Raw genomic sequence first — 23,103 nt, 5'->3', positions numbered from 1 at the left:
GTCTCAGAGGTCCGTCAAAAGCGCAGAGAGCATCATGAAGAACAAGGAACACACCAGGCAGGTCCGAGATACTGTTGTGAAGAAGTTTAAAGCCGGATTTGGATACAAAAAGATTTCCCAAGCTTTAAACATCCCAAGGAGCACTGTGCAAGCGATAATATTGAAATGGAAGGAGTATCAGACCACTGCAAATCTACCAAGACCTGGCCGTCCCTCTAAACTTTCAGCTCATACAAGGAGAAGACTGATCAGAGATGCAGCCAAGAGGCCCATGATCACTCTGGATGACCTGCAGAGATCTAGAGCTGAGGTGGGAGACTCTGTCCATAGAACAACAATCAGTCGTATATTGCACAAATATGGCCTTTATGGAAGAGTGGCAAGAAGAAAGCCATTTCTTAAAGATATCCATAAAAAGTGTCGTTTAAAGTTTGCCACAAGCCACCTGGGAGACACACCAAACATGTGGAAGAAGGTGCTCTGGTCAGATGAAACCAAAATTGAACTTTTTGGCAACAATGCAAAACGTTATGTTTGGCGTAAAAGCAACACAGCTGAACACACCATCCCCACTGTCAAACGTGGTGGTGGCAGCATCATGGTTTGGGCCTGCTTTTCTTCAGCAGGGACAGGGAAGATGGTTAAAATTGATGGGGAGATGGATGGAGCCAAATACAGGACCATTCTGGAAGAAAACCTGATGGAGACTGCAAAAGACCTGAGACTGGGACAGAGATTTGTCTTCCAACAAGACAATGATCCAAAACATAAAGCAAAATCTACAATGGAATGGTTCAAAAATAAACATATCCAGGTGTTAGAATGGCCAAGTCAAAGTCCAGACCTGAATCCAATCGAGAATCTGTGGAAAGAACTGAAAACTGTTGTTCACAAATGCTCTCCATCCAACCTCACTGAGCTCGAGCTGTTTTGCAAGGAGGAATGGGAAAAAATGTCAGTCTCTCGATGTGCAAAACTGATAGAGACATACCCCAAGCGACTTACAGCTGTAATCGCAGCAAAAGGTGGCGCTACAAAGTATTAACTTAAGGGGGCTGAATAATTTTGCACGCCCAATTTTTCAGTTTTTGATTTGTTAAAAAAGTTTGAAATATCCAATAAATGTCGTTCCACTTCATGATTGTGTCCCACTTGTTGTTGATTCTTCACAAAAAAATACAGTTTTATATCTTTATGTTTGAAGCCTGAAATGTGGCAAAAGGTCGCAAAGTTCAAGGGGGCCGAATACTTTCGCAAGGCACTGTATGTGAACTCTGCGAGGAGACCTTAATTGAGAAATATTATTTTTAAAACGTGAACACATCTCAAGGTAATCTTAATAAAGAGCCTCACTCTTAAAGGTTGCTTTACATATGAAGAGAAACACGTACTGGTGAACAACACTACCGACCATAACCACATCTCTCAGAAATAGACCATAACCACATCTCTCAGAAATAGACCATAACCACATCTTTCAGAAATAGACCATAACCACATCTCTCAGAAATAGACCATAACCACATCTCTCAGAAATAGACCATAACCACATCTCTCAGAAATAGACCATAACCACATCTCTCAGAAATAGACCATAACCACATCTCTCAGAAATAGACCATAACCACATCTCTCAGAAATAGACCATAACCACATCTCTCAGAAATAGACCATAACCACATCTCTCAGAAATAGACCATAACCACATCTCTCAGAAATAGACCATAACCACATCTCTCAGAAATAGACCATAACCACATCTCTCAGAAATAGACCATAACCACATCTCTCAGAAATAGACCATAACCACATCTCTCAGAAATAGACCATAACCACATCTCTCAGAAATAGACCATAACCACATCTCTCAGAAATAGACCATAACCACATCTCTCAGAAATAGACCATAACCACATCTCTCAGAAATAGACCATAACCACATCTCTCAGAAATAGACCATAACCACATCTCTCAGAAATAGACCATAACCACATCTCTCAGAAATAGACCATAACCACATCTCTCAGAAATAGACCATAACCACATCTCTCAGAAATAGACCATAACCACATCTCTCAGAATTGCTCAAAGGCTAATACAAATAATAAACAAGAGGGAAAAATGTCTGTTCATCTTTCAAAAACAAACAAAATGTGGACATCTATGGCCTGTGCAAGTTGTTATAAATGTATCAAAAAATACAACTTTTTTGCTTGCTAGCCAGTAGCTTAGCTTGCTATGCTAGGTAGTTACAGCTAATGTTAGACAACAGAGCTAGTTAAAACGTTAGCAAGCAATCGCTATGTTCACAATTCCAGCTTCTGCTGACTTACTCATCCTCTGTCTCCAACAGAACCTTAAGATGATAGATTTTTTTTTTGTATGCGATCAGATCAACATGAAGTTGATAATTGGGTATCAGAGAAGTGCCACCAAAGCTGTGATCATCTCCCCGTACTGTCCTATGAGCACTTCTTTAATTTAATAGTTTATTTGTTAATAACATCGCAGAGACAAAGCAAGGAGAAATGAACTAGATGGCTAATTAAGCTGGTCCCTCTAATAAACAAGAATGTCTGCTAATTAAATGCCCAGATTTTACAGATACACGTTCACTCATATCCGAGTTAAAGGAAGTGTGACTGCTTCAGTCAGATAGATAATGTGCTTCTTCCTGATCATCGCCTCATCTTTGTGACGAGGGTCTTTCTCTCTCTCTCCCTATCTCTCTCTCTCTGTGTCTCTCTGTTTCCTCTCTCTATCTCTCTCTCTCTGTGTCTCTCTGTTTCCTCTCTCTCTCCCTCCCTATTTCTCTCTCTCTGTCTGTTTCCTCTCTCTCTCTTTCTCTCTTTCTCCCTCTCTCCCTATCTCTCGGCGTCTCTCTCGCTGTCTCCCTCTCCCTATTTCTTTCTCTCCATCTCTCCCTCTCTTCCTCCCTCTGTCTATCTCTCTCTCTCTCTGTCTGGATGCAGGCTTTTGCAGGATGAAATACTGTGTTTATGTTTATATTCAAGGCAGATGGTTATCTGAGAGAAGGTGTTTTAAACTGTCTGAGAGAAGGTGTTTTCATCAGCTGCCAATTATCGGCAGATCAGAGATTATACTTTTTTGTGGAAGCAGTGGAGGTTGTAGACGCTGGCATTTCAAGAAATATAAATTGTACTCCACTGTTTTGTTTATGGACAACAGTTTATGGTAGATGATGTTATTTCAATCACAGATAATGACTGTTCACTTTTTGTGCACTTCTGCTATGGGTCCATTTCCAGCCTAAGACTTGTTCTGTCATGGTGTTGTAGTGCGTCTCCTAGTATAATGTCTCCTCTGTCACCAGGTTGGTGATGAAAGTAGAACCACAGCAACTATTGACATATCGTTCAGCACCTCTACATTACAAGAGATTAATCATAGTATCATACAGGCCTGTGTGTGTGTGTGTGTGCGTGCGTGCGTGCGTGCGTGTATGCATGAATCTTGTGCTACTGTGTTCTATCATCCCCTTATAGTTCTGCTGATCTAAACTGAAACAGGACCTTCACTCTCATCTAGCCAGACGGATGGTGGAATAGAGCTCTCCTGGTACACGCTCTCTCTAAGATAATATGATAAAGACTAAGATAATATGATTAAGATACAAACTGATTGGTACAAGAGTTTGTTCATCCAAACAAATTGAACAGATTCTTGTCTTAAAACTTAGATAATATTCGACAAATGAATAAAAACTGTTGGGAAACTGTAGCTGTGCAACGTTGAACCCTTTTGTAAAGGTTTTCTAAGCGGTTTGTTAACAGATTATGAGTAATTTCATGTAATTAGTAAAGGAAGTGTGTTGACATGACCTGGTGCAGTGGTATGACCTCACCTGAAATCAGTTTGTAATGGGCCGACTGCCAGCCAAACATTCATTGAAAAACCCATATTCCCTGAGAGATTCTCTTTGCATCCACATCCCTGTACTGCACAAACAGTCTTGCATTGTGCTAGTCATTGTATTGTGTGGCTTCATGAGGTCATACAGTCTGTTTGAAAGAGGATTGGATTCTCTTGATTTCCCTTCGTGTCTTTACCCTCATTCTTTGAGTGGTGGCCTGGCCTTCTAGATTTCAGTAACTGAAGGATATTGGTCCAAATGTCTTTTTCCAGGAACTGCTCAGCTCATTTTCATTGGGAAATAACCCCTAGCCTCATGGTGCAGTCCCAGGACTCTGAAATAACCCCTAGCCTCATGGTGCAGTCCCAGGACTCTGAAATAACCCCTAGCCTCATGGTGCAGTCCCAGGACTCTGAAATAACCCCTAGCCTCATGGTGCAGTCCCAGGACTCTGAAATAAACCCTAGCCTCATGGTACAGTCCCAGGACTCTGAAATAAACCCTAGCCTCATGGTACAGTCCCAGGACTCTGAAATAACCCATAGACTCATGGTACAGTCCCAGGACTCTGAAATAACCCCTAGACTAGTGTGTTAGTTTGTTTGTGTCTGGAATGGTGTTGTGCTGAACGTACAAGGAATACAATGCTTTTATAAATTGTAAATCCTACACTATGTTAGATACGACCACTCTGAACAGAATTGTACATGTACTGTAAAGCAAACCCACTCACCTCTCTCTCTCTCTCTCCCTCAAGGCTACCATATCTGTTTTGCTTTCTGTCTCGCTGCCTCTTTCCATTGTTAAAAGGTTGAATCGCTTTGAAGTCTAAACCTGTCCTGAAGGGGGCAACAGAATGTTCTTTGAATGACAAGGACAATGTCCATTGTTAGCTGCTCCATAGTGGTGACACTGAGGTGGAAGTGTAGTGTTACCATTTAAAGCAGTGGGGGGGATCAGTCAAAGAAGGGGGACATTTAGAAGACTGGTAATAGGAAATCTGTCAGGGTAGTCTGTGAATGGAGCAAAATCACCTGAAGTGATATGTACCATATAACTGAATGTGCTTAGCTTGTTAAACAGCCATTATAAAAGGAAGTGATATGTACCATATAACTGAATGTGCTTAGCTTGTTAAACAGCCATTATAAAAGGAAGTGATATGTACCATATAACTGAATGTGCTTAGCTTGTTAAACAGCCATTATAAAAGGAAGTGATATGTACCATATAACTGAATGTGCTTAGCTTGTTAAACAGCCATTATAAAAGGAAGTGATATGTACCATATAACTGAATGTGCTTAGCTTGTTAAACAGCCATTATAAAAGGAAGTGATATGTACCATATAACTGAATGTACTTAGCATGTTAAACAGCCATTATAAAAGGAAGTGATATGTACCATATAACTGAATGTGCTTAGCTTGTTAAACAGCCATTATAAAAGGAAGTGATATGTACCATATAACTGAATGTGCTTAGCTTGTTAAACAGCCATTATAAAAGGAAGTGATATGTACCATATAACTGAATGTGCTTAGCTTGTTAAACAGCCATTATAAAAGGAAGTGATATGTACCATATAACTGAATGTGCTTAGCTTGTTAAACAGCCATTATAAAAGGAAGTGATATGTACCATATAACTGAATGTGCTTAGCTTGTTAAACAGCCATTATAAAAGGAAGTGATATGTACCATATAACTGAATGTACTTAGCATGTTAAACAGCCATTATAAAAGGAAGTGATATGTACCATATAACTGAATGTGCTTAGCTTGTTAAACAGCCATTATAAAAGGAAGTGATATGTACCATATAACTGAATGTGCTTAGCTTGTTAAACAGCCATTATAAAAGGAAGTGATATGTACCATATAACTGAATGTACTTAGCATGTTAAACAGCCATTATAAAAGGAAGTGATATGTACCATATAACTGAATGTACTTAGCTTGTTAAACAGCCATTATAAAAGGAAGTGATATGTACCATATAACTGAATGTGCTTAGCTTGTTAAACAGCCATTATAAAAGGAAGTGATATGTACCATATAACTGAATGTACTTAGCATGTTAAACAGCCATTATAAAAGGAAGTGATATGTACCATATAACTGAATGTACTTAGCATGTTAAACAGCCATTATAAAAGGAAGTGATATGTACCATATAACTGAATGTACTTAGCATGTTAAACAGCCATTATAAAAGGAAGTGATATGTACCATATAACTGAATGTGCTTAGCTTGTTAAACAGCCATTATAAAAGGAAGTGATATGTACCATATAACTGAATGTGCTTAGCTTGTTAAACAGCCATTATAAAAGGAAGTGATATGTACCATATAACTGAATGTACTTAGCATGTTAAACAGCCATTATAAAAGGTTCTTGTTCTTGTGTGAGAGCTGTGTAATGTTACATTTGGTCCGTCTCTAATAGTTACCTGACTCTGTTCAGATAGTTGTGAAAGCACTTGTACAAGTAAATAACTGTTGTTCACACAGGGAGGCGGCGCCCGTTTTAACGCCATTAAAGTACATAGGCCTGTGATGAAAGATGAGATAAAAATAAATGTTTTGATGTGGATAAAACGGCTCAGGCATTTCATCTTGAATGTCTCATCTAGAGTGTGTGTCGGAGCCGTCCGGTCCTCCATAACAGCATCTGTTCCTCAGCCTGTGATGACAAACACCGTCTGAAAGATCAAACGATCTGCTGACAAAACGTCCAAAGACGAGGCTCTCTGCAGAGAAAAGTGGATAGGAAAGAAACCACATTCAGGACACTACCAGTAGGAGGACCTATCATGAACCGTTCAGGACACTACCAGTAGGAGGACCTATCATGAACCGTTCAGGACACTACCAGTAGGAGGACCTATCATGAACCGTTCAGGACACTACCAGTAGGAGGACCTATCATGAACCGTTCAGAACAGTAGCAGTAGGAGGACTTATCATGAACCGTTCAGGACACTACCAGTAGGAGGACCTATCATGAACCGTTCAGGACACTACCAGTAGGAGGACCTATCATGAACTGTTAAGGACACTACCAGCGGACAGATCTATCATGAACAGTTCAGGACTCTACCAGCGGACAGATCTATCATGAACAGTTGGAGTAACTGCCTCCAAGTTTGCCCTTCTCGGTTGTTTGTCTTTTTGATACTGCATGTCCTTAGTTGAGACACCACTGTGAAAGTGACCTTTTCAGCTCCCTCTCTCCTCCGACAGTTCCACTCGTTTCCTGGTGATTCAGTCCTGTAACATTCCCTGGAGTATCGATGCTCCTCAACCTTGATGCTTACTGTGAGCTAAGTGGACAACAATCCCCACTCACCAACCCCCCAACAGAACCCCCACTCACCAACCCCCCAAAAGAACCCCCACTCGTCAACCCCCCAACAGAACCCACACTCACCAACCCCCTAACAGAACCCCCACTCACCAATCCCCCGACTGAACCCCCACTCACCAATCCCCCGACTGAACCCCCACTCACCAATCCCCCGACAGAACCCCCACTCACCAATCCCCCGACAGAACCCCCACTCACCAATCCCCCGACAGAACCCCCACTCACCAATCCCCCGACAGAACCCCACTCACCAACCACCCGACAGAACCCCTACTCACCAATCCCCCGACATAGAGGGAAAGCTGTGTCTCTAAAAGCATGTATGTTGGATTTTGAGGCTTTTTGACGCATTTACACTCAACTGGGCTGCTGAATATGGGACCACTTACCCTGTTCAGCGAATCCTATCAAGATATAGCAACCACCAGGTTCACTGAGTTTCTCTGGGCACTCAGTTGGATTGGATAATGCTAGATTGTCATTCGGATCCAACTTTTTCTTTCCCTGAATGACATGAGTCGACCCAGCAAAGTCAGCTGTAACCAGCATCTCATCAGAAGTGATTTGAGGAACATGCCGTGTGTGTCTGTGTCTGTGTGCGTGTGTGGGTGTGTGCGTGTGTCTGAGTGTGTGTATGTGTGTGTGTCTGTCTTTCCTCTCCTCTCTACAATAGCGTTAACCCTGATAGTGGGTTTCCAATTTGCCACAGAGTCTATTAACAGTCCATTTCAGTTACCATTGGCCTAATGGATGTTGACATCAAATCTACTCTACTTGTAAATCTGGGGAGCAGACGGTCAGATGAGGTGAAACGTACGGCTGCTATTCCAAAGGATCCCGTTTTAGATTCTCTTCACTGGTGTGATGCCCATGCCCCGTAGATGCTCACCCACGTCTCGGGAAGTTAGTGGAGTTTGTTGGAAAGTCGTGACTGAAATAGAAAAGGCCCCAATAACACCCGGAGTGTTTACTGAACAGGAAGTTGACCCTTCAGCCGTGACCTCTAACGTGTTCACAATGCCTTAGACCCACTCCAATCTGTTTATATCACGTATTCCCTTTTCAGTGTTTTAACACTTCTTCAGTTTCAACACTGAAGTGTTGTGTAATCCTTTGTTTTTGTCACATGGGTTCACCATGCAGAATGTGATTGGTCGTCCCCTGGATAGTACAGGGTTGATTAGGGCTCACCATGCAGAATGTGATTGGTCGTCCCCTGGATAGTGCAGGGATGATTAGGGCTCACCAGACAGAATGTGATTGGTCGTCCCCTGGATAGTGCAGGGATGATTAGGGTTCACCATGCAGAATGTGATTGGTCGTCCCCTGGATAGCACAGGGATTATTAGAATGTGATTGGTTGTCCCCTGGATAGTGCAGGGATGATTAGGGCTCACCATGCAGAATGTGATTGGTCGTCCCCTGGATAGTGCAGGGATGATTAGGGTTCACCAGGCAGAATGCGATTGGTCGTCCCCTGGATAGTGCTGGATAGTGCAGAGATGATTACTGTCTAAGAACATGGTGTACTATCTCTGTACTGTCTAACAGCATGGGGTACTATCTCTGTACCTCAGTACACCATGCTGTTAGACAGTACAGAGGTACAGCGATTGTACTGTCTAACAGCATGGTGTACTGAGGTACAGAGATAGTACACCATGCTGTCAGACAGTACAGAGGTACAGAGATAGTACACCATGCTGTTAGACAGTACAATCTCTGTACCTCTGTACTGTCTGACAGCATGGTGTACTATCTCTGTACCTCTGTACTGTCTAACAGCATGGTGTACTATCTCTGTACTGTCTGACAGCATGGTGTACTATCTCTGTACCTCTGTACTGTCTAACAGCATGGTGTACTATCTCTGTACTGTCTGACAGCATGGTGTACTATCTCTGTACTGTCTGACAGCATGGTGTACTATCTCTGTACTGTCTGACAGCATGGTGTACTATCTCTGTACTGTCTGACAGCATGGTGTACTATCTCTGTACTGTCTGACAGCATGGTGTACTATCTCTGTACTGTCTGACAGCATGGTGTACTATCTCTGTACTGTCTGACAGCATGGTGTACTATCTCTGTACCGTCTAACAGCATGGTGTACTATCTCTGTACCGTCTAACAGCATGGTGTACTATCTCTATCCCTCTGTACTGTCTAACAGCATGGTGTACTATCTCTGTACCGTCTAACAGCATGGTGTACTATCTCTATCCCTCTGTACTGTCTAACAGCATGGTGTACTATCTCTGTACTGTCTGACAGCATGGTGTAATGTCTGACAGCATGGTGTACTATCTCTGTACTGTCTACTTCTGTAAAGCATGTTGTACTATCTCTGTACTGTCTGACAGCATGGTGTACTATCTCTGTACTGTCAACTTCTGTAAAGCATGTTGTACTATCTCTGTACTGTCTGACAGCATGGTGTACTATCTCTGTACTGTCTACTTCTGTAAAGCATGGTGTACTATCTCTGTACTGTCTACTTCTGTAAAGCATGGTGTACTATCTCTGTACTGTCTACTTCTGTAAAGCATGGTGTACTATCTCTGTACTGTCTACTTCTGTAAAGCATGGTGTACTATCTCTGTACTGTCTACTTCTGTAAAGCATGGTGTACTATCTCTGTACTGTCTACTTCTGTAAAGCATGGTGTACTATCTCTGTACTGTCTACTTCTGTAAAGCATGTTGTAATTAAATGTAGTATCTCTGTACTGTCTGATAGCATGGTGTACTATCTCTGTACTGTCTACTTCTATAAAGCATGTTGTAATTAGATGTAGTATCTCTGTACTGTCTGACAGCATGGTGTACTATCTCTGTACTGTCTACTTCTGTAAAGCATGTTGTAATTAGATGTAGTATCTCTGTACTGTCTGACAGCATGGTGTACTATCTCTGTACTGTCTACTTCTGTAAAGCATGTTGTACTATCTCTGTACTGTCTGACAGCATGGTGTACTATCTCTGTACTGTCTACTTCTGTAAAGCATGGTGTACTATCTCTGTACTGTCTACTTCTGTAAAGTATGGTGTACTATCTCTGTACTGTCTATTTCTGTAAAGCATGTTGTAATTAGATGTACTATCTCTGTACTGTCTGACAGCATGGTGTACTATCTCTGTACTGTCTACTTCTGTAAAGCATGTTGTACTATCTCTGTACTGTCTCACAGCATGGCATACTATCTCTGTACTGTCTACTTCTGTAAAGCATGGTCTACTATCTCTGTACTGTCTACTTCTGTAAAGCATGGTGTACTATCTCTGTACTGTCTACTTCTGTAAAGCATGGTGTACTATCTCTGTACTGTCTACTTCTGTAAAGCATGGTGTACTATCTCTGTACTGTCTACTTCTGTAAAGCATGGTGTACTATCTCTGTACTGTCTACTTCTGTAAAGCATGGTGTACTATCTCTGTACTGTCTATTTCTGTAAAGCATGTTGTAATTAGATTTACTATCTCTGTACTGTCTGACAGCATGGTGTACTATCTCAGTACAACATGCTTTACAGAAGTAGACAGTACAGAGATAGTACACCATGCTTTACAGAAGTAGACAGTACAGAGATAGTACACCATGCTGTCAGACAGTACAGAGATAGTACAACATGCTTTACAGAAGTAGACAGTACAATCTCAGTACACCATGCTGTCAGACAGTACAGAGATAGTACAACATGCTTTACAGAAGTAGACAGTACAATCTCTGTACTGTCTACTTCTGTAAAGCATGTTGTACTATCTCTGTACTGTCTACTTCTGTAAAGCATGGTGTTCTATCTCTGTACTGTCTACTTCTGTAAAGCATGGTGTACTATCTCTGTACTGTCTACTTCTGTAAAGCATGGTGTACTATCTCTGTACTGTCTATTTCTGTAAAGCATGTTGTAATTAGATTTACTATCTCTGTACTGTCTGACTGCATGGTGTACTATCTCAGTACAACATGCTTTACAGAAGTAGACAGTACAGAGATAGTACACCATGCTGTCAGACAGTACAATCTCTGTACTGTCTACTTCTGTAAAGCATGGTGTACTATCTCTGTACTGTCTACTTCTGTAAAGCATGGTGTACTATCTCTGTACTGTCTACTTCTGTAAAGCATGGTGTACTATCTCTGTACTGTCTACTTCTGTAAAGTTGTAATTAGATGTACTAAGTGCTGTTAATGGGAGCCCAAGTTCAACTCGGCTCCCGAGTGGCGCGGTGGTCTAAGACACTGCATCTCAGTGGTCTAAGACACTGCATCTCAGTGGTCTAAGACACTGCATCTCAGAGGTGTCACTGCATCTCAGTGGTCTAAGACACTGCATCTCAGAGGTGTCATTGCAGTACCTGGTTTGATTCCAGGCTGCATCACACTGTGTTTGGGATTCCCATAGAGTGGAGCACCGTTGGCCCAGCGTCGCCGGGGTAGGCCCTCATAGTAAATAAGAGTTTGTTCTTAACTGACTTGCCTAGTTAAATATTTTTTTTTAGCAAATATTAAACCCTTTGGTGAAGACAACGAATGGTTTTACCAGGTAGATTGTCTTTGATGGCTTGTTGCCTCTGTGCTGTACGTCGCATTGCTGTTGTCTGTGATAATAGGGACGTTTCTTTCTGATTACAAACCACAGCAATATGTTTATTGGTGTAGTGATCACTGTTGTGGGGGTTATTTTGATTACGTAATTTAAAAAAAAGCCCTTTCATATTTTCAATCTGTAAAAAGCATCAATTTGATTAGGCTTTTATCAACGACCAATACCTCTGTCCACAGATGAGGAATTTCATTTCTAGTCTATCACCATGACAACTGTCTTTCAGCCAGGAGTTTATTCAGCACTCTGAACTGTCCCTGGGAAGCTCAGTATATGTTTACCATTTGGCTGACGTTGACCAAATGAAACTACTGAAAAGGCTGTCTGTTAGTACACAGACCCCGTCACCGATCAGGAAATAAAATAAACCTAATTATGAGTAACGTTCACCCTGAATTTTCTAATTAGATCTGCCGATATTTCATGAACAAGATTTCATTTCGATTTGGGTCCGTCTCATTCAACCTATCCCATTCAACGTTGCATTCATTCTGTGGATTCTGAAGTCGATTGTGGTCCATTCTAATACACTTCCTGCATTCACCAATGTTATTTAAAATATGTATTTAATCTAACTCTATGAATAAGGAGTAATATAAAATATAAGCTAATAAATCTGGTGGTAGGTAGCCTAGCAGTTAAGAGCATTGGACCAGTAACCAAAAGGTTGCTGGTTTGAATCCCAGAGCCAACTGGGTGAAGAAGAAAAAAGTCTATAGATGTGCCCTTGAGCAAGGCACAGCAGAACACTAAAGACTAAATATTCTCAATGTTGCCTCTGCAATTTGGAGCCAATTTGTTGTGGCTGCAACTTCACTGCTTCAGTCATGAACTCTGTCGGGGCAGGAGAACCAGGACGACTGGTGCAGTATCTGCAACTGACACAATGGATTCACAGACTGTCCAAGACATGTCACTCCTTCCCTGCATGTCTCCCATGGATATCTGCCCGGTCCCAGGGGACAAGTCATTTACCCACTCCTCTCCCATCTCTGCACTGAGCTGCCAGTCAGAATGAGTGACAAGGCAAGTTGGTGGCCATTTTCTTGTCAGGTTGATGAGGAGAAGTAATTACATGTCTGTTTGTTCAAATAAAAACTGTTGTCAGTGAAAGGGAAAATAATACATGTTTGTAGTTTGAAAATTGATTTAAAAATCGTTCTAAGTTAAAGTATTGATAAAAAAATAAAAAAATCCACACTGCTATAGATATTAAAAACGAACAGACAAACGCTCTCTCTACAATCCTCTCTACTACCCTCTCTCTCTACAATCCTCTACTACCCTCTCTCTCTACAATCCTCTCTACTACCCTCTCTCTACTACCCCCTCTCTACTACCCTCTCTCTCAACCTCTCTCCTCTCTCTGACACCTTCTCTCATCTCTCCATCACCCTCTCTACTACCCTCTCTCTACAACCCTCTCTCTACAATCCTCTCTACTACCCTCTCTCTACTACACTCTACCAACCTCTCTCCTCTCTCTGCCACCTTCTCTCATCCCTCTATCACCCTCTCTCTACAACCCTCTCTCTATCACCCTCTCTCCTACCCTCTCTCTACCACCTTCACACATCTCTCTATCACCCTCTTTCCTACCCTCTCTCTACCACCTTCTCTCATCTCTCTACCACCCTCTCTCACTACCCTCTCTCTAAATGAATGTTACTCTCTAGGGTAGGGAGGAGAAGGTGGGAGGAGAGGGTGGGGGGATGGTAGGGAATAGAGGGTAGAGACTAGGTGTGGTTGATGGAGGTAGAGAGGAATATGTTGGAGGTAGACAAGAAGACAGAGTGACAGAGGAGAAAGAGGCAGCAAGTAGGGGAGAGATGAAAGAATGAAGGTATGGAGAAGAGGAACGTGATGGTGATAGAGGACGTTCTGTATCTTCAGACGTTAAGTAGTTCCAGGGACAGAAGCTCATCTATTGAATGGGGGTTACAATACATCTGGTGATCTACAGTTGCAACACATGTAAAGATGGAGCTGTAAAAACAGCCCGGTAACTAAGTGCCCAAGCCTGTACACTAGAGAGTGATGTAAAACAAGAGGGGGAAGTAGAGGCTGAACCTGGAGCCAGTTATATGAAATGAACTGTCAGCAGAGGCTGAACCTAGAGTCAGTTACAGTGGGGAGTATTATTTGATACACTGCCGATGTTGCAGGTTTTCCTACTTACAAAGCATGTAGAGGTCTGTAATTTTTATCATAGGTACACTTCAACTGTGAGAGAATCTAAAACATAAATCCAGAAAATCACATTGTATGATTTTTAAGTGAATGATTTGCATTGTATTGCATGACATAAGTATTTGATCACCTACCAACCAGTAAGATTTCCGGCTCTCTCAGACCTGTTAGTTTTTCTTTAAGAAGCCCCCCCCCCCCTAATACAGGTAATAACTGCACCTGTTTGAACTCGTTACCTGTATAAAAAACACCTGTCCAAATACTCAATCAAACAGACTCCAACCTCTCCACAATGGCCAAGACCAGAGAGCTGTGTAAGGACATCAGGGATACAATTGTAGACCTGCACAAGGCTGGGATGGGCTACAGGACAATAGGCAAGCAGCTTGGTGAGAAGGCAACAACTGTTGGCGCAATTATTAGAAAATGGAAGGAGTTCAAGATGACGGTCAATCACCCTCGGTCTGGGGCTCCATGCAAGATCTCACCTCGTGGGGCATCAATGATCATGAGGAAGGTGAGGGATCAGCCCAGAACTACATGGCAGGACCTGGTCAATGACCTGAAGAGATCTGGGACCACAGTCTCAAAGAAAACCATTAGTAACACACTACGCCGTCATGGATTAAAATCCTGCAGCGCACGCAAGGTCCCCCTGCTCAAGCCAGTCCATGTCCAGGCCCGTCTGAAGTTTGCCAATGACCATCTGGATGATCCAGAGGAGGAATGGGAGAAGGTCATGTGGTCTGATGAGACAAAAATAGAGCCTTTTGGTCTAAACTCCACTCGCCGTGTTTGGAGGAAGAAGAAGGATGAGTACAACCCCAAGAATACCATCCCAACCGTGAAGCATGAAGGTGGAAACATCATTCTTTGGGGATGCTTTTCTGCAAAGGGGACAGGAAGACTGCACCGCCGTATTGAGGGGAGGATGGATGGGGCCATGTATCGCGAGATCTTGGCCAACAATCTCCATCCCTCAGTAAGAGCATTGAAGATGGGTCGTGGCTGGGTCTTTCAGCATGACAACGACCCGAAACACACAGCCAGGGCAACTAAGGAGTGGCTCCTTAAGAAGCATCTCAAGCTCATGGAGTGGCCTAGCCAGTCTCCAGACCTGAACCCAATAGAACATCTTTGGAGGGAGCTGAAAGTCCGTATTGCCCAGCGACAGCCCCGAAACCTGAAGGATCTGGAGAAGGTCTGTATGGAGGAGTGGGCCAAAATCCCTGCTGCAGTGTGTGCAAACCTGGACAAGAACTACAGGAAATGTATGGTCTCTGTAATTGCAAACAAAGGTTTCTGTACCAAACATTAAGTTCTGTTTTTCTGATGAATCAAATACTTATGTCATGCAATAAAATACAAATTAATTACTTAAAAATCATACAATGTGATTTTCTGGATTTTTGTTTTAGATTCCGTCTCTCACAGTTGAAGTGTACCTATGATAAAACATTACAGACCTCTACATGCTTTGTAAGTAGGAAAACCTGCAAAATTGGCAGTGTATCAATACTTGTTCTCCCCACTGTATATGAAATGAACTGTCAACAAGAGGGGAAAGCTGAGGCTGAACCTAGAGTCAGTTATATGAAATGAACTGTCAGCAGAGGCGGAAACTAGAGTCAGTTATATGAAATGAACTGTCAGCAGAGGCTGAAACTAGATAAAGTTATATGAAATGAACTGTCAGCAGAGGCTGAAACTAGAGTCAGTTTGTAGCGGTATTTATTAGAGGGGTAAAGAAAGCTTTTGTTCGGGCGCCAGGCAGGTATTAACCATGCCGAAAGGAAAAGAGTAGACTAGAGAGAACCACTACCAGACCCACACACATCAGCAGAAGAGACTGCCTAGAGTGTAGCCTGTTTACCAGATAGCCAGTGGAGAGAAAAGAGAATACACACCATATAAAACCCACATCACAGCACAGGGGTAACCCAAACAAGAATACCTCATACAATAATACTAATACTAATAATGGCATAGCAATTCAACAGCAACTTCATACAAGAACGAACCCAGTCATCAACATAGGATTTGCAATAATCTGTATTATTTTCTAGTGGATGAGTGCAAAGGGTATGAATGTGGGGGGTGTTCATCGACACAACAAAGGCCTTAAAAATGTCCAGTCTTCTCGGCCACATGTCATTAGTACATCTCAATACAGTTCACATAACAATACACAATTTGCAAGCAACCTCCCTTTTAACTGAAATGTCCAAATACTTCTGGCAGGGCAATAATAGTCCAGCTCTAATGAACTTCAATGGGAAGTGCATTGGAAAAAATAGAGAGTCTGTTGCAGGGTAAAGCACTGGAACGATAGAGGGAAGAGAAAAAAAGAGAAAGAGAACAAGAGAGATCTTAGCTGTGGTCTTCAGGCGTGCAGGTGTACTGTCTGACTGTCCGATGGTTTGTATGTTAAAGCTTCGCAACAATGTTGCTACTAATCCATGCGATCCATAACGGGCGCGGTCCCAAACGAAAACAACCACGACCTAGAGCAATTACACCGATGATTGAGTTAAACACTCTATAAACTACACACGCTGAAAACAAACAAAAAATTCTGCAGCACAGCACACACAATCAAACTGTCGCGCCACCAAAGAGCCCCTCCCCAAAGAGCTGAACGAGCTCTCTTTATTTTCTCCTTCCTTACTGCGCATGCGCTCTTAAAGTGGCAGTGCACGGTGAAGGCTCCGTGCAGATTTCGCCACAAGTTATATGAAAGGAACTGTCAGCAGAGGCGGAAACTAGAGTCAGTTATATGAAATGAACTGTCAGCGGAGGCTGAACCTAGAGTCAGTTATATGAAATGAACTGTCAACAGAGGCTGAAACTAGAGTCAGTTATATTAAATGTCAACAAGATGGGAAAGCATAGGCTGAACTCTATGGGGTGTGTGCGTGTGTGTGTGTGTGTGTGTGTGTGTGTGTGTGTGTGTGTGTGTGTGTGTGTGTGTGTGTGTGTGTGTGTGTGTGTGTGTGTGTGTGTGTGTGTGTGAGGAGGACAGGAGGGAGAGGTGATGTGCCGTGGACCATGTCACAGTCCCTGAGCGACGCAGGAGTACAGCAGCTTCACAGCTCATAGAGCACCAATGAGGCCTCAAGGATACAGTACTGTTCAGTAGTATACCAACCACACGTCTCTTTCAAAGTCAATAACAGATCAGAATAACAACTGCAGTACTACGAAGGAAATACTTCCATGGGAAAAACTGTTCAAGGTTTTAACAGGACTTTGTATTTGGGGGATGTTTTTATCCTTCTGTCAACTATCTACTATATCTGCTCTGAGCATTTGTCCTGTCGCCTGGAAGTTTAACGAAAAAGAGATTTTAATCTCAATGAGCCCTTCCTGGTTAAATAAAGGTTTAAAAAAAATAGGGAAAAAATGCATTGCCTGGTCGTCCCTGGTAACGAGATGTTGTAGTGAACCTGGGGCTCACGCCTTGGATTGAAGGCCATTCAGGCCGAAATGGAAGCCTGTTTGTTTGTCCCAATAAATACTCAGATCAAAGCAGAATCAGAGCTATTTTTTTCTATATCTCCCTGAATAGTCAGCTGTTGCAGTGTCCCTGAACAAGGAATGTTTTTTTACTTTTGTTTTTACTTAGGGCTCCCTTTAATCTTGGACTCACAGATACAGGTGAATGTTGGAGAACTGTTTATCTTGTATCCCTTTGCCCACGTCTTCATGGCATTCTGTACCCGCTACAATAGCATAGGCAGAGATAGGACCACCTGGAAGCTCAATTCTGTGATCCAGTTTAAAAACAGGATGTTTTAATACCTGGCATGAAAATGCAAAACAGCTCATTTGGAAAAGATGTATATTAAAATGTAATCACGCCAAAGCACATTGAACTGTTACGAATTCACCTGCTGATGCATTATACTGTTATTAACGGCACTGGCCCATGTGATCTGAGTTTAGGTATTAACTACACATGGTTAAGGTTACATTTAGGCATTAACTCAGCTATCTTAAGGTTAGGCGTCACATCCTGATCTGTTTCACCTGTCCTTGTGCTTGTCTTCACCCTCTTCCAGGTGTCGCCCATCTATCCCATTATCCCCTGTGTATTTATATCTGTGTTCTCTGTTTGTCCGTTGCTAGCTTGTCTTGTTTGCCAAGTCTGCCAGCATTTTTGTTCTCAGCTCCCGCGTTTCCTAGTCTCTCCTTTTTATCGCCCTCCTGGTTGTGACCCTTGCCTGTCCTGACTCTGAGCCTGCTTGCCTGCCTGACCCTGAGCCTGCCTGCCGCCCGGTACGCCTCTGGTTTATTGACCCCTGCCTGCCTTGACCTGTCTATTGCCTGCCCCTGTTGGAATATTCAACCATTGTCAATTTGACTTGTCAGTATCTGGGTCTTACCTTGATTCCTGATATTAGGGTTAAGTTTAGGCATTAACCATTTACAGTAAATGTGTAACCTTAAGGTAGGGTTAATCTCAGGAATAACTTTCTATCACTGGATTCAAACATGATGCTTAGACCCATCTAATCAATGACACAGTCGTCAGTTTGGATCGATTGTTCTGTCAAAAGAGACATGGTTTTGCTAATGGAAAAGGTATTTTTTGACAACGTGACAGTTAAAGGGGAATGATGATGGAAGGGTATATACTGACGATAAGGAGGAAAGAGTGGAGGTGGTTGTGACCCAGTGTCACACCCTGACCATAGTTTGCTTTGTATGTTTCTATGTTTTGTTTGGTCAGGGTGTGATCTGAGTGGGCATTCTATGTTGGATGTCTTGTTTGTCTGTTTCTGTGTTTGGGCCTGATATGGTTCTCAATCAGAGGCAGGTGTTAGTCATTGTCTCTGATTGGGAACCATATTTAAGTAGCCTGTTTGGTGTTGGGTTTTGTGGGTGGTTGTTCCTGTCTTTGTGTTTGTTACACCAGATAGGGCTGTTTTCGGTTTTTCACGTTTCTTGTTTTCGTATATTGTTCTATTGTCATCTTTATTAAAGATGTATCAAAATAACCATGCTGCGTTTTGGTCCGCCTCTCCTTCAACAGAAGAAAGCCGTGACACCCAGAAGATCTTGACCATTTATTTGGGGATTGTTCTTATGTCAGAAGATTTTGGAGAGAGTTAGAAGATTTTATTTGAAAAGAAACGACTATTAACGTTAATCTGAGAGACTGTTGTTTTGTTTTATTTTGATCCAATTGATATGGATCCTGATTTAACTTTCACTGTTAATTTGTTTGTCTTTCCATAAAATGAAGTGGGTGGAGAACAAACCCCTCTTCACATTATTTAAGATGTAAAAACTAAAAAGAAGTACGGACCATAAAACTTTTTGACAAATTGAAAATGTATCTTGATATGTAATATGTAATGCCAATGTACTCTTGTTTGTATATTTCTGCTTTTGTATTTGTTGTGTTCACAATAAAATAAAATAAATAATAATAATGTTATAATTATAAAGAAAAAAAGAAAAAAAAATACAACTTTAAGAAAGAGGGGAGGGGCTTTTGGTTTCTGTGCAGAGATCTTTAACTGTTTGATTGGTCGAGAGCTTGGGCCTATAGGGTTCTATCTGCAAAAAGATGACTCAGATCATTGCCAATGTTTCATTGGCTGTAGAGTCCGGAAACCTCATTGGTTTTAATGGTGTCATCGATTTATGTATTGTATTCTATTGAACTTAACCACATGAATTGGTGTATTTAGATACTATACAGGGAGAGAATATTGAACAGAACAAGGCTGTGTCAATAACTACATTTTCAACAAATATGCTTATAGTCCCAACCTCTTGTGGTATTAACCTGCAAACCTGCTCCAATTGAAATGTATTTGGGAAAGGGGGATACCTAGTCAGTTGTACAACAATATTAAGATGGGCAAAAGAACACAGACACTGGACAGAGGAAGATTGGAAAAAAGTGTTATGGACAGACGAATCTAAGTTTGAGGAGTTCGGATCCCAAAGAAGAACATTTGTGAGATGCAGATGAAATAAAAAGATGTGAAGCATGGTGGAGGCAATGTGATGGTCTGGGGTGCTTTGGTGATGGTAAAGTGGGAGATTTGTACAGGGTTAAATGGATCTTGAAGAAGGAAGGCTATCATTCTATTTTGCAACGCCATGCCATACCCTGTGGACAGTGCATAATTGGAGCCAAGTTCCTCATACAACAGGACAATGACCCAAAGCACAGCTCCAAACTATGCAAGAACTATTTAGGGAAGAAGCAGTCAGCTGGTATTCTGTCTATAATGGAGTGGCCAGCATAGACTCCTGATCTCAAACCTATTGAGCTGTTGTGTGAGCAGCTTGACCTTATGGTATGTAAAAAGTGCCCATCAAGCCAATCCAACTTGTGGGATGTGCTTCAGGAAGCATGGGGTGAAATCTCTTCAGATTACCTCAACAAATTGACAACTAGAAGGCTGAAGGTCTGCAAGGCTGTAATTGCTGCAAATGGAGGATTCTTTGACGAAAGCATGACACAATTACTAAAAATCTATATTTTTAACCTTGTCAACGCATTGACTATAATTCCTATTCATTTTGCAACTCATTTCATGTATGTTTTCATGGAAAACAAGGACATTTCTAAGTGACCCCAAACGTTTGAACGGCAGTATAGGTCCACATTGACGTGACAGAGGAAAGAAAGGTAAACTAAGGATGTAATGGAATGATGGAAACACTAAAGGGACAGTTATTATTGTCTGTGGGTTTTACTGACGGTGGATACCGATAGTGGCTAATATTTAAAATGATACACGTTTTTTTTTATAAACCTGAGAAGTCTGGGCATAAAACATTCTAGAGCGTATGAATAAAGTCGGTAGGCTCTCCATTCTGTCATTGGTGCATGGCTACAGACGCCTGTAGCTTGGGTCTTGGGTTTCATCCCTGTAAGTTATAAAGCCATACAACTTTACTGTGGGGAAGTTGATATGTTGATACGCTTCAGTTTGCTGCCATACGACTAGTTTCACATGTGTCTCCAACGATCACGAGGTCAAATAGATCTGAAACAATTGTCATGTATATTTCCACTCCCCTTATCCAACTTGATTACTCATGTACGTCTTATCAATAGCGCTTATCAATTTTATAAATGACAGTGCATGAGGAATGAGGTTATCCCTATCAGAAACAAGATGCTTTTTCCACTTGGAACCAGCAGCTTCGCTCGACCTTATTCATGGTTTTCTTGGGGGTAAAAGGTGGTGGCGTTATTAGGGAATTAAGTCAAGGTCAGAATATAGCGTATCTGTAGACACACCTCCACCACATCTCCATTTCTTATATTTCCACCCCAAACGTATACCTCACTGACACTGACATTTCCCCCGTGCTGAAGGTCAAGGTGAGAATACGTGTAGAGAGAAAAGTGCATAAAAAGGGTATTACGTTCCGTTTACGGGCTCTAGTCTGAAACTGTAGTCTGAAACTGTAGTCTGAAACTGGTGTCTGAAACTGTAGTCTGAAACTGGTGTCTGAAACTGGAGTCTGAAACTGGAGTCTGAAACTGGAGTCTGAAACTGGTGTCTGAAACTGGAGTCTGAAACTGGAGTCTGAAACTGGAGTCTGAAACTGGAGTCTGAAATCCCCGCAAACTGCTTTCAGCTCAAACTACTATGCAACTGATCAGCAATGCAGAGTAATTTAAGCCCCAAAACGACAAGAAAAATAATCAACAACTTGCATCTCATCTCTCATATCAGAGTCGCTCATTGTACAGAAAATACCCAAACGCAGTAGACTACCACTGGATCAGTGGCTCCTGGTGTCAACGGAACAATGACTTCTACAAGAGAGTGATGCAATGCAGGATTGAATATGACTACATTCAGGTACCAGAAAATAAGCTGTGTCCTGTTCCTCTCGCTGCGCTCATTACTCCACCGTGACCAAGCAGAGAGACGAATGCAATCTGTATGGAAATGCACTCTGCATACTATTCAAAATGAAGGCTGAGGGTATTGGGTAAAAACCAGCCTGAATACTATTCAACATGAAGGCTGAGGGTATTGGGTAAAAACCAGCCTGAATACTACTCAACATGAAGGCTGAGGGTATAGGGTAAAAACCAGCCTGAATACTACTCAACATGAAGGCTGAGGGTATTGGGTAAAAACCAGCCTGAATACTACTCAACATGGAGGCTGTAGGTATTGGGTAAAAACCAGCCTGAATACTACTCAACTTGGAGGCTGTGGGTATTGGGTAAAAACCAGCCTGAATACTACTCAACGTGGAGGCTGTGGGTATTGGGTAAAAACCAGCCTGAATACTACTCAACATGAAGGCTGTGGGTATTGGGTAAAAACCAGCCTGAATACTACTCAACATGGAGGCTGTAGGTATTGGGTAAAAACCAGCCTGAATACTACTCAACTTGGAGGCTGTGGGTATTGGGTAAAAACCAGCCTGAATACTACTCAACATGAACGCTGTGGGTATTGGGTAAAAACCAGCCTGAATACTACTCAACATGAAGGCTGTGGGTATTGGGTAAAAACCAGCCTGAATACTACTCAACATGAACACTGTGGGTATTGGGTAAAAACCAGCCTGAATACTACTCAACATGAACGCTGTGGGTATTGGGTAAAAACCAGCCTGAATACTACTCAACATGAAGGCTGTGGGTATTGGGTAAAAACCAGCCTGAATACTACCTTACATGAACGCTGTGGGTATTGGGTAAAAACCAGCCTGAATACTACTCAACATGAAGGCTGTGGGTATTGGGTAAAAACCAGCCTGAATACTACTCAACATGAACGCTGTGGGTATTGGGTAAAAACCAGCCTGAATACTACTCAACATGAACGCTGTGGGTATTGGGTAAAAACCATGATCGAAAGTGGCATTGTGATAGGTTCATGATCGAGAGTGGCGTTGTGATAGGTTCATGATTGAGAATGGTGTTATGATAGGTTCATGATTGAGAATGGTGTTGTGATAGGTTCATGATTGAGAGTGGTGTTGTGATAGGTTCATGATTGAGAATGGTGTTGTGATAGGTTCATGATTGAGAATGGTGTTGTGATAGGTTCATGATTGAGAGTGG

The sequence above is a fragment of the Oncorhynchus clarkii genome, unplaced genomic scaffold (assembly GCF_045791955.1).
Source record: "Oncorhynchus clarkii lewisi isolate Uvic-CL-2024 unplaced genomic scaffold, UVic_Ocla_1.0 unplaced_contig_12719_pilon_pilon, whole genome shotgun sequence".
Lineage (NCBI taxonomy): Eukaryota > Metazoa > Chordata > Actinopteri > Salmoniformes > Salmonidae > Oncorhynchus > Oncorhynchus clarkii.
This window is presented reverse-complemented; position numbering follows the sequence as displayed.